The following is a 15,893-nucleotide window of genomic DNA, read 5'->3' as shown; positions in this document are numbered from 1 at the left end:
CCTCCGATCTGTCACCAAAACCTGCCGGTCTCACCTTTATAATATAGCCAAGATCCGCCCTTTCCTCTCCACCCAAACGGCTATCTTACTGTTACAGGCTCTTGTAATATCCCGGCTAGATTACTGTGTCAGCCTGCTCTCTGATCTCCCTTCCTCCTCTCTCTCCCCACTCCGGTCTATTCTTCACTCCGCTGCCCGGCTCATCTTCCTGCAGAAACACTCTGGGCATGTCACTCCCCTTCTTAAACACCTCCAGTGGTTGCCTATCCACCTCTGTGCAAAACAAAATCTTCTCACTCTAGGCTTCAAGGTTCCCTATTACCTTGCCCCTTCCTACCTCTCCTCCCTTCTCTCTTTCCACTGCCCAGCCCGCACGCTACGCTCCTCTGCCGCCCACCTCCTCACCGTCCCCCATTCTCGCCTATCCCGCCGTTGACCCCTGGGCCACGTTCTCCCGCGGTCTTGGAATGCCCTCCCTCCTCACCTCTGCCAAACTCATTCTCTTCCCCTCTTCAAACCCTACTTACAGCTCACCTCCTCCAAGAGGCCTTCCCAGACTGAGCTCCCCTTCTCCCTCTACTCACTCTACCGCCCTCCTTCACCTCTCTGCAGCTAAACCCTCTTTTCCCCCCATTTCCCTCTGCTCCCCCCTCTCTCCCTTCCCATCCCCGCAGCACTGTACTTGTCTGCTCAACTGTATATATTTTCATTACCCTATTTATTTTGTTAATGAAAATGTGCATCGCCTTAATTCTATTTATTTGCTATTGTTTTAATCAGATGTTCCTCCCCTAGAGTCTATTTATTGCTATTGTTCTTGTCTGTCCGTCTCCCCCGATTAGACTGTAAGCCCGTCAAAGGGCAGGGACTGTCTCTGTTACCGATTTGCATGTTCCAAGCGCTTAGTACAGTGCTCTGCACATAGTAAGCGCTCAATAAATGCTACTGAATGAATGAAAGTCAGGGTGACAGAAAAGGGAGTGGAAGATGAGGAAAGGTGGGGCTTAGTCTGGGAAGGCCTCTTGGAGGAGATGTGTCTTCAGTAAGGCTTTGAAGGGTGAGGTGAGTGTCTGTCAGATTTGAGGAGCCAGGGGTCAGCAGCGGGACAGGCAAGATTGAGGCACAGTGAGAAGGTTAACGCTAGAGGAGCTAAGTATGCGGGCTGGGCTGTAGAATGAGAGAAGTGAGGTAAGGTAGGAGGGGGCAAGGTGATGGAGTGCTTTAAAGACAGTGGTGAAGAGTTCCTTACAGAACCCGCCCAGCACCATTTCACTTCTGTTCCCAGTGGTTCTGGTTTTCCCTCTCCTAACAAGTGAAATTGGCACAAAAGGAGATCATCCCAATGACTTCAAGAAAGAATTCTGTCCTCCATCCAAAGCACTTGATTTATCCATTACCCATTTATTCATTATGTTGTTATAAATTAATAAAATAAGGACACATTAATTTGAGGGTTTCTCAATCACTGATTCCTTATTATTCTTTCTATTACTCAACTCACTGACTCATGCAGATAAATTGTCTACAACTCAAATGCATCCTAGACCTTCAGACTGTAATGAGTACATAAAAGGTGTATGATTTGTATTAACTCATCTCACCTTATTCAAAACTTAGACAATTAAATCCAAGTGCATATTAAAAGAGAAAATATTCCAATTTATATTGAATATCCTTACTAAATGAATTTCTCATTTTTTTCTAGTGCCATTTTCTTAAATATCTTTAGTACCAAAAGTCAAATTTACAGCCTACCCAGTATTTTGTTTCTGATATCCATTTAATATCGAGATTTTTGGATCAGTGCTGTTACATACGCTATACTTAATAATCAGTGTACATTCAGATGTCATATCCGATACTTGGTCTTTACCGTGTCTACCAACGCTATTGTTTTGTACTCTCCCAAGAGCTGAGTACAGTATTCCGCACACAGTAAGCACTCAGAAAGTACCACTAATTACTCACACATTCACTGATTTTGGAAAAATGACTAATTGTGAAAAATTGCTCAAAGATGCTAAATCCCTAATCCATTTACCTTTCAGTTTTCCAAAGTCTGGCCCATATCTTCAGGAAATGTCAATATAAGAATTCTGCCCCAGAAACCCTGTTTCATGCCACGTTAAAGTTACTAGGCCATAAATACAATTCATTTTCAGAGGGTTTTCTATTCCTGTTTCACATGCCCTGAGCACTGTGTTAGATGGTCCATCCTAAACCACATCATGTGCATAACACCACTGACTGTCACTCCCAAAAGGACTGGACAAACTGAACCAGACAGTCTTATGTCCAAACACCCTGCAGAGAGCAAGGAGTCACTGCAGAGTGACTGCAGGACCCTGAAATCATTCATTGTCGTAACGTTTTCCCTCTGTCATTTTGGCTTCCCCACCAAGCAGGCTCTCGCATCAAAGATGCACATTCCAGGGGGGTGATGCAGGTAGAAAAAATGAAGAATGGGAATGGAACAAAACCACACCTACAATCCAAATTTTTCACCACTACCCTTATTTGCAAAGCCCTCTGGAAAAAGATTGAGGACAGAGAGGTTGCTGATATTCATTCCATCTCTCCGGTAGGGTCAAGGATACTGAATGCCAAAAGTGCCTCGTGGTTCTCCAGGTTCCTGGGAGACAAAGACCAAGTCTCTGGGCATCATAATTACTGCTCCAGTAAGTGGGGAGTTTAATAAATGTTGTTGGAAGAGATAATTGAAGATAACAGTGGTATTCATTCAGTACTTATTATGTACCAAGCACTGGAATAGACACGAGATAATCTAATAGAACACAATCTCTGTCCCAGGTAGGACGGATCACAGGCTAAGAGGAGTGAGAACACGTATTAAATCTCTATTTAACAGGTGAGGTCAGAAGCAAAGAAAAGGGAAGTGGTCTAGCAGGCAAATGACAGAGCCAGGATTAGAACCCAGGTCTCCTGACTCATAGGCCTCTGCTCCTTCCACCAGGCCACACTGCTTCTCAAGTAGCAGTTGAGTCGGAGAGGAGGTCTGACATCATAGGGAACTTAAACAGAGCATTAAAGGACAACAACATTTTGTCCTTTAAGCACTGGGTAATGTCCATAAAGAGTAGTTACCAGAATGGGTCACAATTAAGATTTTCTCCTCCAAGTTTGACCATCAGAGATACTCCTGGTTCTAATTTTCTGTTCAGCCTGGACTCCTCACTTCTCTTTCTCTTTCCTTGTACCATTTCAGAAAAAAATCAATATTATTTAAGCCCCTACTGTGTGTCGAACACAAAGTACTTGGGAGAGCACTGGGGTGGATACAAGCAAATCAAGTTGGACAAAGTCCCTGTCCTACGTGGGGCTCACAGCTCAATTCTCATTTTACAGATGAGGTAGCTGAGGACCACAGAAATTAAGTGACTTGTCCAAGGTCACATGGCAGATAAGTGGCAGACCCAGAATTAGAACCCATGACCTTCTGACTTCCAGGCCTGTGCTCTACCCATTATACCATGCTGCTTAAGTGTGCCCTGCCCCCAAAGACTTCACAGGTAGTAGTATCATGGTTATTTCAGGATGAAATAGCTGAATAATAGACAGTCCAATTGAATATATAACATACATGCGTAGGGTGGGTATAGCTACATAAGTGCTCAGGGCAGCTGTTGGGTTGATGCGACTTGGACAGTAGGGATTTGAAAACATTTTCCAGAAGAGGAGGGATTTCAGGATGGCTTTGAAAATTGAGAAAGCTATAATCTGGCAGGTTTGAGCAAGCAGGGAATTTCACGTGGGGGAAACAGTAGAAGTGCAGCATCGGGGAGCAGAAGAGTCAGGAGCAAGGCACAGCTAGAGTGTGAGGTGGGAAGATGTGAGGGGTGAAGCCAAGGAGGCATGGGGTGAGGAGAGTCAAGCATAGCCTGCAGAATGGTTTCAGGGCTCTCCACAAACAGTGGCACGGAGCTTGACTGATTTGGAAGGAAATGGGTAGTTTTAGACCTGCTTCTTATTAGTTTTTTTTGTTTCAGAAGCATTTACTTATATATATTTAGAAAAAAGTATCCTTATTTTGTGGCAGCCCTCCCAGAAAAAGCCTCCTGCCTCTCTATCTTTGAAAAAACAAGATTGTGTCTTTTCAAAAAATACAGATTCAGCAAGTGAACATCATTAACGGGAAGTAAGTTGGTCTCATGAGAGGGGATTAGACATTAAAAGAAAATAATAAGGATAGAAAAACTAGAAAATTGTACCATAGAAGCATAAAAAAAATCAGAGGCCCACTAATTTAGTGAAGCTCATAACTTAAGTGATTTGATTCATAACATAAAGGAGCTTTTTATAAAATAAACAGACAAAATTGTTGTAAAATAACTGGGCACCTTCCCTACTCATTCTTCTGATTCAGAAACTGCTGTTAGAATGCAGATGAGCAGAAAACGGTGAGAGCCAGCCAGTACCTGAACAGGTATGTGGTAGAGGAAAAATCACACTCATTCTATAGGAGAGGGCAGTTAGCTGGATGACTAACCATCTCTGAAAGATCAATCAAGCCCATCTTAAACTCTCAATGGCTGGAAATTTGCTTTGCCACTGTTTTCCTTTCACATGCACAGAATTCACTCTTTGATTTATTTCCTTCAAGACATTCTTCCACATCCTTGAAAGCAGAACACTTACCAGTTTTTTGGGTGTTTTTTTTTTTAAATTTAGTCCTTCCTCTGTCAGGGAGATACCCAGGCAATAAAGTGAATGCAATCCACATTCTGGCCTGAAATGTTATTCAGGTACCATGATAAGTGTGTGAATGATATTTCTAAAACTGCCCTAGATATTAACTGCAGTAACAGCCCTTCTTTGTACTCCTAATAATAATAATGGTATTTATTAAGAGTTTACTATGTATCAAGTACAAGCTAAATAAAGTTGAAAACAGTCCCTGTACCACATGGGGCTCACAGTCTTATTTTACAGATGACTTAACTGAGGCACAGACAAGTGAAGTGACTTGTCCAAGGTCACACAGCAGGCAAGCAGTGGAGCCAGAATTAGAAATCAGGTTATTCTGACTCCCAGGCCCATGCTTTCTCTAGGCCATGCTGATCCATTCCATCTGTTCCAAGCTAGTTGGTTTCTCCTGGACTCCCTAACAACCCCTCCCTCCTTAGAGGTGAAGGTCCCTTATTCAAATACCACCTTCGACCCTCCACTCAATTCCCCTGACACCAAACTCTACCAACCCCCCAGTTCTGGATCCTTCCAGTCAGCTTTCTCCACTCCTGCAGCTGCGCACTGCCGGAGGAAATCCAAAACCTAGGCCAACTTTGACGATTACAAATTGCTCTCTCACCATAAAAATCTGCCCTTTCAACTGCTCACCACTAATAGTAATTATAATTATGATATTTGTTAAGCATTTACTAAATGCCAAGCACGGTACTAAGCACTGGGGTAGATGCAATGCAATCAGATTGGACACCATCGTTTCACATGGGGCTCATGGTCTACAGGGGAGGAATAACAGCTGTTTCATCCCGAGTTTGCAGATTAAGAAAGCGGCATAGAATGATTAAGTGACTTCGTCAAGATCCCAAAGCAGGCAAGTGGCGGAATCAGGATTACAACTCAGGTCCCCTGACTCCCAGTCCCACACGTTTTCCTCTTTGCCTCACTAATCTTACCCATAACCTCCACCAACTTTTCCCAACCTTTAATTCTTCACCAGTCATCTCTCCATTCCACTCCCTTCTCCTGCTACATCCTAGCTCATACTCTTTACTCCTCCCAAACTAATCTCTTAATTGTACCTTGCCCTCAGTAAATTTGATGTTTAGTTGATCTAACTTCTCACTTCTGATTTGCCAGTTCCATCTATACATAGTTTAGTAGAAATTAGCATGGGAGTAGAGTCAGGAAGCCTGGCCTACTTTAGACCGATTGTGTGACCTTGGTCAAGCCACTTAACTTCTCTGGCTTCAGTTTCCTCATCTGTAGATTGAAGATATGACAGATTGTGATATCCCCATGTGGGACAGTATCTGAGCTCACAACCTATCTATCCCAGCTCTTACTACAAGAAAGTGTTTAATAAATGCTAAGTATTAACCTTGTACTGATCATGTTTGCAATTTGTGTCTGCCTGTCCTCATTATATTGTAAGCCCTTTGAGGATATGGACTATTTCTTTTATTTCTAATGCTTCCAATAGGATAGTACAGGCCTCTGCACAGAGTGAGCTGTCTATAAATATGTATGATTAATATTGGTGAAACTGTCCAAAGGATTTCAAGTGCTTAGAACAGTGCTTGGCTCATAGTAAGTGCTTAACATCATTTTTGCTTTACATTTCAGTTGTAATAATTGTGGTGTTTGTTAAACCCTTACTATATGCCACACTCTGTATTAAGTACTGGGGTAGATACAAGATAATCAAGTCGGACACAGTTCCTTTTCCACACAGGGTACATTATCTAAGTAGGAGGGAAAACAGGTATTGAACCACCATCTTACAGGTGAGAAAATAGGCACAGAGAAATAACTTGCCTAAGGCCAATCAGCAGTCAAGTGATAATAATAATAATAACTGTGGTACTTATTAAGCAATGACTGTGTGCCAGACTCTGTATTAAGCGCTGAGGTGGATACAAGCAAAACAGGTTTGACACAGACCCTCTCCAATCTGGGGCTCAGAGTCTTAATTCCCATTTTACAGATGAGGAAACTGAAGCACAGAGATGTGAAGTGACTTGCCCAAAGTCACACAATAGGCAAATGGCAGAGGCAGGATGAGAACTCAGAACCCTCTGACTTTCAGGCCTGTGGCCTATCCACTACGCCATGCTGTGACGTGGGATTAGAACCCAGGTCCTCTGACACCCAGGCCCATGCTGTTACCCCTCTAGACTCTAAGCTCATTGTGGGCAGGGAATCTGTCCACCAATTCTCTTATATTGTACTCTCCAAAATGTTTAGTACAGTACTCTGCACACAGTAAGCACTCAAATATGATCGATTGCCAGTAGGCCATGTTGGATGTGAGAGATGGGGTCCATGACTACAGGCGGAGGCAAAATTTAAAAAATGAGAAAAAGCAAGAATCCACCTTTAAGTTAGCAGTAAGAAAGTTTGGCTTTTTTTGAAAATTGCATGAGAAGAGACTGGACACTTTATGCAAATCACATGCTAGTTCACAAGAGATTCTTCTAGGTATTTCACATACCTCAGTGAAAACCCTAATGGAGACCACTGTACTAAGGACCAGAGCTTCTAACCATTCTATTACTAAGTACCTAGCTCAGGACAGGGACCAAATATTAAGAGAAATAGAAACATGGGAAACAATTGGCAGAGTCGAAAGAAGCCTTGGGGCACTGTCCCCATGGGAAAGAGATGGAAATGAAAAATAGAGGATGAGAAAATATGCTTCAGTTCAGGAAGACTCTGGACTCTTTGATTTTATTAAAAAGTACCACCGCTATACAATGACAAGAGAATTTTTTCCAACCACTTGTCCCTAATTTTGTCTGTGACAATTTCCCCTTTTTAACAGATTAAACTTTCTTTGAGGCTTGGAAGAAGAATATTTTAATTAAGTGCTCCCAGAGGTGGAGCCTTACTATAGGATGAGTGGAAGTAAAGTGCCCCTAATCAACGTTTTAGGATCCTAGGGAGAAGAGGGTTGAATTAGATCACCTGCAGAGAGAAGGGACAAAATGGCCTTAACAGAACCCTCTCCCTCCCTGAGGCTAGAAGAGGGGCCCCAAATGCCTTTAGATGGCCTTGTACTATGAGGGAAGGACAGGGATCATTCATTCAATGACATTTATTGAGCATTCACAATCATATTTATTCAGTGCTTACCATGTGTAGATCATTATAGTAAGTGCTTGGGAGAGTACAATATAACAGAGTTGGTAAAACACAATCATTGCCCACAAGTAGTTCACAGTCTCAAGGAGTCAGTAGATTTAAAAAACAAAATCTCATTTCTGAACTAGAATTTGAACATAATCATTATCTGGTAGTGATAAAGTTTAGGTTTTCCAAGAAGATTGACCAGTCACAATGCAGCTCTAATGGAACGAGTAACTAAAATGTCAAATGAACCAAAAGGCAAAGTCAGGTAATGGAAGGAAGGAAACAGGCCAAGATCTCTTAGCTTGAAGGAATCCAGCTCAAGCTTGCGTGAGTGGTAGTATTGACCTACTTCCCCAAAGCTACAGGCCTAAGGTTTATTCTCAGACTGACTAGAGACTAGTTTGAGGTCTTGGATCAATCAGTAAACCTCTTTTGAGTTTCAGCTTCTATCTCAAAATGGAGGCATCATTTTTCTCCACTGGGCCACAGTGGTGCAGCCCTCTGAACAAATAAAAGCTTAGTCAGTGCATTAAAGGATCTCAAGGCCAAAGGAAAAACCACAGACTTTAAAGGTCCACTATATCATAAGCAGGAGTGCAGCTGGTAAACCAAACGATGAGCCAAATTTACCAATTAGCAGAGAAAACCTCAAGGGTAATATAGTCCTAATTGGAGCTGGGAGCCAACTTCAGGTATAATAGATATAGAACAGGCAAGGCAGCAGTAAGCAAAGTAAATCACTTCTCTCTCTCTCTCCCTTTCTTCAACCTCTTTATCCTTAACCTGGCTTAACCCAGGCTAGATGGACAGTATTCTCGGAAAGTTTGGTTTCCCTCCTCAAGTCTCCTGGCTAGCATGGATAAGAATAAGTGTTCTTTGTTTTCACAGAGTCACAGTTTATCACTGGAGTCTCAGCAGGGAGAACAAAGTGGGATCAAGTCCCAGGTTTGGCTGATTAGCCATAGAATTTACTTATTTTAATTTTACTTTCCCTGTCTTTTACCTGGCAGAGTATAAGCTCCTTGTGAGTAAGTGAATGGATCACATCTCTGTTTTGTACTTTCCAAGCTATCTCGTATAGTGCTTCACAGTAAGGGAGCACTCTCATTCTTCTACAAGTGGCATTTTGATTACCGATTTTCCCCCAACAGCCAATATGTTTTACATCAAGAGTGAGAATACTGTTCAAATGAGATGACAGATGACAGGACAGCAGTAAGAAGATTAAGTCGTACGAAACTATGTGCCAAGGCCTTGGGCAGGAGCTGCTCTACAAAGAGCATACAGTTTAAGAGGCAGCAAGGGCAGGTAAGTTATCCCATTTCACATCTGAGGAAAGTAAGGCCGAGAGAATTTAAGGAATTTGCCCAAGGACACAAGGAAATAGCATGGTCTAGTGGAAAACACATGGGTCTGAAAGTCGAAGGACCTGGGGCCTAATCCCATCTCTGCCATTCACCTGCTGTGACTTTGGGCAATCAACTGTTTTTGTTGAACTCTGTGTGCAGAGCACTGGACTAAATGTTTGGGCAAATACAACGGAGTTTATAGACATTCCCTGCCCACAACAATCTTACAGTCTAGAGGGAAGTCACCATTTCTCTGAGCCACAGTTTCCTCATGTGTAAAATAGGGATTTTACCTGCTCTCTCTCCCACTTACACTGTGAGCCCCAAGTGGGACAGGGATTGGGTCCAACCTGATTTCTAATTCCAGCACTTGAGTACTTGGCATGTAGTAAGCACTTAGATGCCACAAAGCAGAGTGCTGAAGTTAGAACCCAGATTTCCTGACTCCCAGCCCATATCCTTTCTTTCCACAGAATGTGTTCCACCACACACTGTATAAGAAATTCTCAGGGAGTCGCTCGCAACCATGGATTCGAATGTTCCATCAGCTTCATGGTCTTTGAGCTGAAGTGCTACATCATGTACAAACAAATGGTACAAGGCACTGAAAATGTCACAGAGAAAGTATGGGCAAGATGCCCCATCCTGAGGAGGTTACAGTCTAATGTGGGAGAGACAAACAAGCAACATAGGGTTAAACAACTCTAATGGATGATTTCTGTAAAGGTTCTAATGGTGATTGGCATGAACAAGACAGTGATAGATTGTTTGAGGTCAAGTTTAGTCCAGGTGGTGGGTTTTGAGTAAGTTTTTTAAGAGGCAAGGGACATGATTTAGTGAAGTGAGAGAGGAGCATTCCAGGTGGGTGGGTGATAGTAATGCCAGGTCAGAGGTAGCAGAATCATGCAAGGATGTCCGTGAGGAGAGGTAAGGGCAGACCACTGGAGCTATTTTGGGAGGAGCCACTGTTGGGAGCCCAGAACCCGAGATTCAGGAGCTGGAGTTCATGGAAGCAGCAAATAGGGAACCTCTCTGGGTTTTTGAAGAGGTGAGGAGTGATGTGGCTCTACCAGCATTTTATACATTTTTTGGCTTGTGGAACTTCCCTGCTAAAAAAGCTAGATGGACTTGCATCTGCCTGTCTCCCCCTCTAGACTGCTTGTTCGTTATTGGGCAGGGAATGTCTCCGCTAATTGTTGTATTGTACTCTCCCAAGCCCCTAGTACAGTGTTTTGCACATAGTAAGTGCTCAGTAAATATGGTTTATTGATTGAATTAATAAGAATTAATAATCCACAGAGTGTAACTGACTCCAAAAGAACTAGTCACTCAGTGCTCTCTAACCTCTGGTTCAGTCTGGGATCACCAAGCCCTGCGTTAGATCATACCTTGATGTTTAAAGTGCTGCCTTAGTCTCTCAGGGGTTCTGGGTTTGAGGATTCTCTGGGGGTGAGCTGGAGGTTCTGCAGAGTATAGACTTCTTGCCCAGTTTAAGCTTGCAACCCCAAAGTTGGGCTTTAATGGATCCAGCCACACAGATGGGCAACACAACCCTGTGTCAAGTGACCAAACTTTGGACTCCCTGCATGCTTCTTCTTCTTGGGACCAATCACAGAATGTGTCAAGTCAAACCTTTAGTGTGCAGATGGTGACCACCTGGAAGCTCTAAGGTGCCACCTGATTTGCCATCAGCTCCCTGCTTGGCTCCATCAATGGTTTTTAGAGAAGCAGCATGGCCTGGTGGAAAGAGCATGAGCCCAGGAGTCAGGCCCTGGGTTCTTATCCTGGCTCCACCACTTATCTGCTTGTGACCTTGAGCAAATTACTTAACTTCTCTGTGCCTCAATTACCTCATCTGTCAAATGGGGATTAAGACTGAGAGTCCTGTGTGGGACAGAGACTGTGTCCAACCCAATTACCTTGTATCTACTCCAATGCTCAGTACAGTGACCGGCACAGAGTAAGTGCTTAAATACCACTAGTATTATTATTACTTTTCTTGGTCGCATACTCTGTGCAGAGCTCTGTACTAAATTCTTGGGAGAGTACAATACAACCTAGTTGGTAGATCTATTTCCTGCCCACATGGAATTAGTCTAGAGAGGGGAGACAGACATTAAAGTTATGAATATATACATAAGTACTCTGGAGCTGAGGGCAGAGTGACTATCAAATATTTAAGATATAAAGAGTGAAATGCATAGGTGAAACAGAAGGCAGACGGAGTAGGGGAAATTAGGGCTTAGCTGAGGAAGACCTCAAATTGGAGAAATTGGTCAGTTCTAGGCCCGTCTCCAGATCTGAGAGTTTGACCCGATCTAGGACATTAGCTTTTGATCACAGTAAAATGATCTGAAGATAATTCACTATCCATTCACTTCAGATCTCTGAGAAACATCCAGGCCCGCAGGACCATTGCTGATAGAAGCCTTGAGTCACGGACCCCTACACAAGACCCACGGGCAGACGGTCCCACCAGACTCAAATCCTAGGTCAAACTGACACAACGTCAGCCAGGCTACAACTAGGTTCAGTCAGTTCCTCAGCTCCCAGTCACTCCCCAGTTTCAAGAAGGGGTTGACAGGATGGGAACTGGAGATCTTTGGAACCAGAATGTGTCCGGGCCAAAAGAGAAGTAGCTGAGGAATCGCTTTTGGAAGCCACTGTGGAGCGTGCAAAGCTGCTCTCTCCCAACATCCAGATGTTCATTTCTAGATAGTGATGCACTGGTTGCTGAGCAGGTTGGGCCAGCATGAGCATGGAGAAGCAGCGTGGCTCAGTGGAAAGAGCATGGGCTTTGGAGTCAGAGGTCATGGGTTCAAATCCCGGCTCCGCCACTTGTCAGCTGTGTGACTATGGGCAAGTCACTTCACTTCTCTGTGCCTCAGTTACCTCATCTGTAAAATGGGGATTAAGACTGTGAGCCCCACATGGGACAACCTGATTCCCATGTCTACCCCAGTGCTTAGAACAGTGCTCTCCACATAGTAAGCGCTTAGCAAATACCAACATTATTATGAGCGAGGTCCAGTACTAAGCATGGACGAGAACCAGGGGAAGCCTGGATGTCGAGCTCCTGCCGGGCTCCGCTGAGGAGAACCAGACTTGACACCTCCGGGGAGTTGAGGGATGTTTGCTCTGCTGTTTCCCTTTCCCTGTCAGACACTGCCTCAGTGACGTATTCAACAGAACATCCATCGGCTTCAATGCCCGGCTCATACAAGCCACACCTAACTTTTCAACAGTTTAAGAATACCCTTAGTTAAAAATCTGAGACAAATACTCATTCCATTGACAATGTCTCCATTTATCCTTTAGTTCAGTGTTTTCAAAGTCACATAAACAATTACAAGTGTTCTAAGGTACTGAGAAGCAGCATAGCCTAATAGACAGAGCATGGTCCTGGGAGTCAGAAGGACCTGAGTTCTAATCCCAGGCTCCACCACTTGTCTGCTGGGTGACCTTGGGCAAGTCACTTCACTTTTCCTCTGTCTCAGTTAACTCATCTGTAAGATGGGGATTAATGCTGTGAACTCCATGTGGGACATGGATTGTATCCAATCTGATTAGCTCTATCTATCCCAGTGTTTAGTACAGTGCCTGGCACATAGTAAGCACTTCATACCCTAAAAACAGCCTCTGTTAAACAGTAGCATCAACAATCCTCACATCACTGTCAGCTGTAGTAGGGACACTACTATAGGACAAGTGACTTTAGGACAGAGGGAATTACAGAACTGAAATCAATGGTATTTATTGATCACTTACTATGTGCAGAACACCAGTACTAAGCACTTGGGAGAGTACAATACAAAATAAATAGCAGAAACATTCACTGCCCATAGTGAGCTTACAAGTTCTTGAGTCTCAATACTGTGGTTCAACGGCAGGCTAGACCTTCAGTGAAACAGCTTGGGTTCCTCCACTTTTTTTTTTTTTCCAACACAAATGAACAAGAACCCTACAATCACTCAGACAAAGTGGTCAGCCCTTCGTACGAGGTCAAATTATTCCCATACACTACAGCTTTGCTTCAGTAGAAAATAAATCAGCATAAAATTACTCAGCAAAGAAATCGTCAGCATGCAACACTCTTTCAAAGACCATTTGAAAGTAAACACTATTTTTCTTTTAGTATCAAATGTCGCCGTCTTCAGAGTAGTATCTTGCCAGCGCCTCGGGAAAGTAACCCCATGACATTGGAAAATCGATTTTTTTGTAAATCACTAGGTTCACTATATCTGTAATTAATAATTCCAATAGTCCTCCAAAGGAAAGACTTCAACTCCAATTGAAGAATGAGTACAGGGTAAGACTTACTGCACCTCACCACGCCAGCTGGGACAGAACGCTTTTTAAGAAAGACACTATTGACTGGATTTACAAACAAATTTCAGCAGGCACAATTGACATGAATCAAAGTAACTGCTTGATTTACGTCAATTGCACTATACCAAATTAACCACTATAATCTAGCTAAACCATTCAGGACTCCTAAATATTTTCAGTTGAAGAAAAACAATTCGCACTTGGGCAATTTGCAAGCCATTGAGAGTTATTTGAACTAAGTCACTCTCCTACTTTTATATGTTTTACAAATGCTTCTCTGCCCTTCAATCTTCAGTCATTTTGTTTCTGCTGTTTTCCCCCAGTAAAGTTACAGTGTTCTCTAAAGCAACATTAGATAGAACAAATAAAAGACTCAAGTAGAATCTTTCCCCCCCCATTTCACTTGGGTAAAACGTGTGAATAACTAATTGCTTGTTGAATCCCTGCTGTTTTGCTATCAAAATCTTCTAGCAATTTCTAAAAAAAGGTCTCACATATTTTCAGGCTGGAGGGTCAACAGTTTCTGCCCTAATTGAAGCTGTACCAAAACCATATTGTATTTTTGATGGATACACTGTAGCAGTATACATTTAACAGTGATTTAGAAAGGCAGCCACAAAAGGGCCCCTACAAATGATTTTCTTCATTGGATAAACAGTCTTTTGATTATCTCCCCATCACCACCTGAGCAACACCCCCAAGAGAACAGAAGCCTGTCTAGAATGTGTCGGCAAATTTCATCACCGCACTGCCGTGGGGATCAGATAAAAGCTTCAGTGATATGGTTCATAATGACCAAGATGCAAAAGCATAGCAGATAATTTTCTTACATGAGGCCCCTCTCTGCCAGAACAACACAGTAGGTCCGGTGAACATACATACCCATTGTGTTGATGAGAACAGCAGCGTCTAGACAGAGTCTAAACCCGCTTGCCACAAAGGTCTTGTCTCTTGTTCCTGTGAAACTGAGAATGGGGCAAATTTCCCAAGTGGGGGCATAAAAAACACTGTCTCTCAGCCCTCCCCTTGTCCACTCACCCCTAATCTGCACTGTTACGTGTGAATCTTTCTGCTTGGCCTCAGGAATCCAACACCTGAAGCCAGTTTACAACTCTTCCCTTCTCTGGTTGGTGATCTGCCTGGTTTCTATTTGGTATTGGGTACTGCTCCCTTGGGTTCCTCAGGTGATTTATCTTAACTAGTAATTGCTTCTGCTTTAACCCTCTTCTTCCCAGGAGCTTCAGGGGCAACTGCGGTCACAGTAGCCAAAATAAAGTAGTAAACTGAGATAACGATTTAGCTCGCCTCAGTTTGAGAAGCAGCTTGGCCTAGTTGAAAGAGCCCGGCTTGGGAGTCAGAGGACCTGGGTTCTAATCCCAACTCCAGCACTTCTCTGAACCTCAGTTACCTCATCTGTAAAATGGGGCTTAAGACTGTGAACCCCACGAGGTACATATACTGTAATCAACTTGATTAGCTTGTATCTATCCCAGCAGTCAATATAGTGCCTGGCACAGAGTAAGCAAAAACATTATTTGGGTAATTCAGACAAAAATGAATTATCTGATAATGCCAGCTCTCCGCTTGTCTTACATATACTGCCAGTTCTAACTGAAAAGGTTTTTGATTAGGAATCTTTGGAGAACTTCTCAGCACAGCAAGAGAGCTCCTGCTGTTCCGAGTTTGGCTTGTGTGTCTGGCTTTCGCCCTTCTAGTCCCTGTAGGCTCAGGACCATTCTTGAATTAATAGCCTCATGCTTTCTTCCCAGTGTGCAGTATGGTGCTCTGCACCTGCTAAGTATTTAATAAATTTGATGGTTACGATTGGTTGGAATCTTACCGACACAGAAGAGCCAATGTGCTCAGTCTTCAAGCAGGACCTGAGCCTAGATCAGCCCTTTACTTAATGACCTAATAATAATGGTGTTGGATAAGTGCTTATTGTGTGCCAGGCACTGTACTAAGCACTGGAAGGGATACAAGCAAATCGGGTTGGATACAGTCCCTATCCCAAATGAGATTTACAGTCTCAATCTCCATTTTACAGATGAGGTAACTGAGGTACAGAGAACTGAAGTGACTCACCCAAGGTCACACAGCAGATAAGTGGCAGAACCAGGAATAGAACCCAGGTCCTTCTGACTCACAGGCTCATGCTTTATCCACAACACCATTCTGCTTCTCTCTGGAAGAACTTTATTCTCCCAACCCCTACTGAGTTGAGTTAGCTCTTGCTTAGCTTAAATATGACTGTCAGCCACCTCTGAAACCCAAGCACAAAAGATAATAAAAGAAGACAATGCTACAAACTGGAAGAAATGAAACCGTAGGTCAAAAAATTGGAGTAAATAACACCTCTTCATTGCATTTTTAAAAATAATT

At 43.2% G+C, this 15,893-nt stretch overlaps 1 protein-coding gene across 2 annotated transcripts in view; it reads right to left on the bottom strand.

Moving 5' to 3' along the window:
- The window catches only part of RBMS3 (RNA binding motif single stranded interacting protein 3), a 1,099,136-nt gene that overhangs the window by 952,712 nt on the left and 130,531 nt on the right, over window positions 1-15,893 (bottom strand). The window contains exon 1 of one of the 2 annotated variants that reach the window (XM_007671050.4): window positions 14,394-14,806. The exons of the other annotated variant lie outside the window; for it this stretch is intronic. The gene's annotated coding sequence lies outside the window, so the exon portion shown is untranslated. Of the gene's footprint in view, window positions 1-14,393; window positions 14,807-15,893 lie in introns of those variants that run through there. 2 annotated transcript variants of the gene reach the window in all.

Source organism: Ornithorhynchus anatinus, chromosome 8 (assembly GCF_004115215.2).
Source record: "Ornithorhynchus anatinus isolate Pmale09 chromosome 8, mOrnAna1.pri.v4, whole genome shotgun sequence".
Lineage (NCBI taxonomy): Eukaryota > Metazoa > Chordata > Mammalia > Monotremata > Ornithorhynchidae > Ornithorhynchus > Ornithorhynchus anatinus.
The sequence above is the reverse complement of the archived record's forward strand: the minus strand, read 5'-3'. Positions and strand labels throughout refer to the sequence as shown.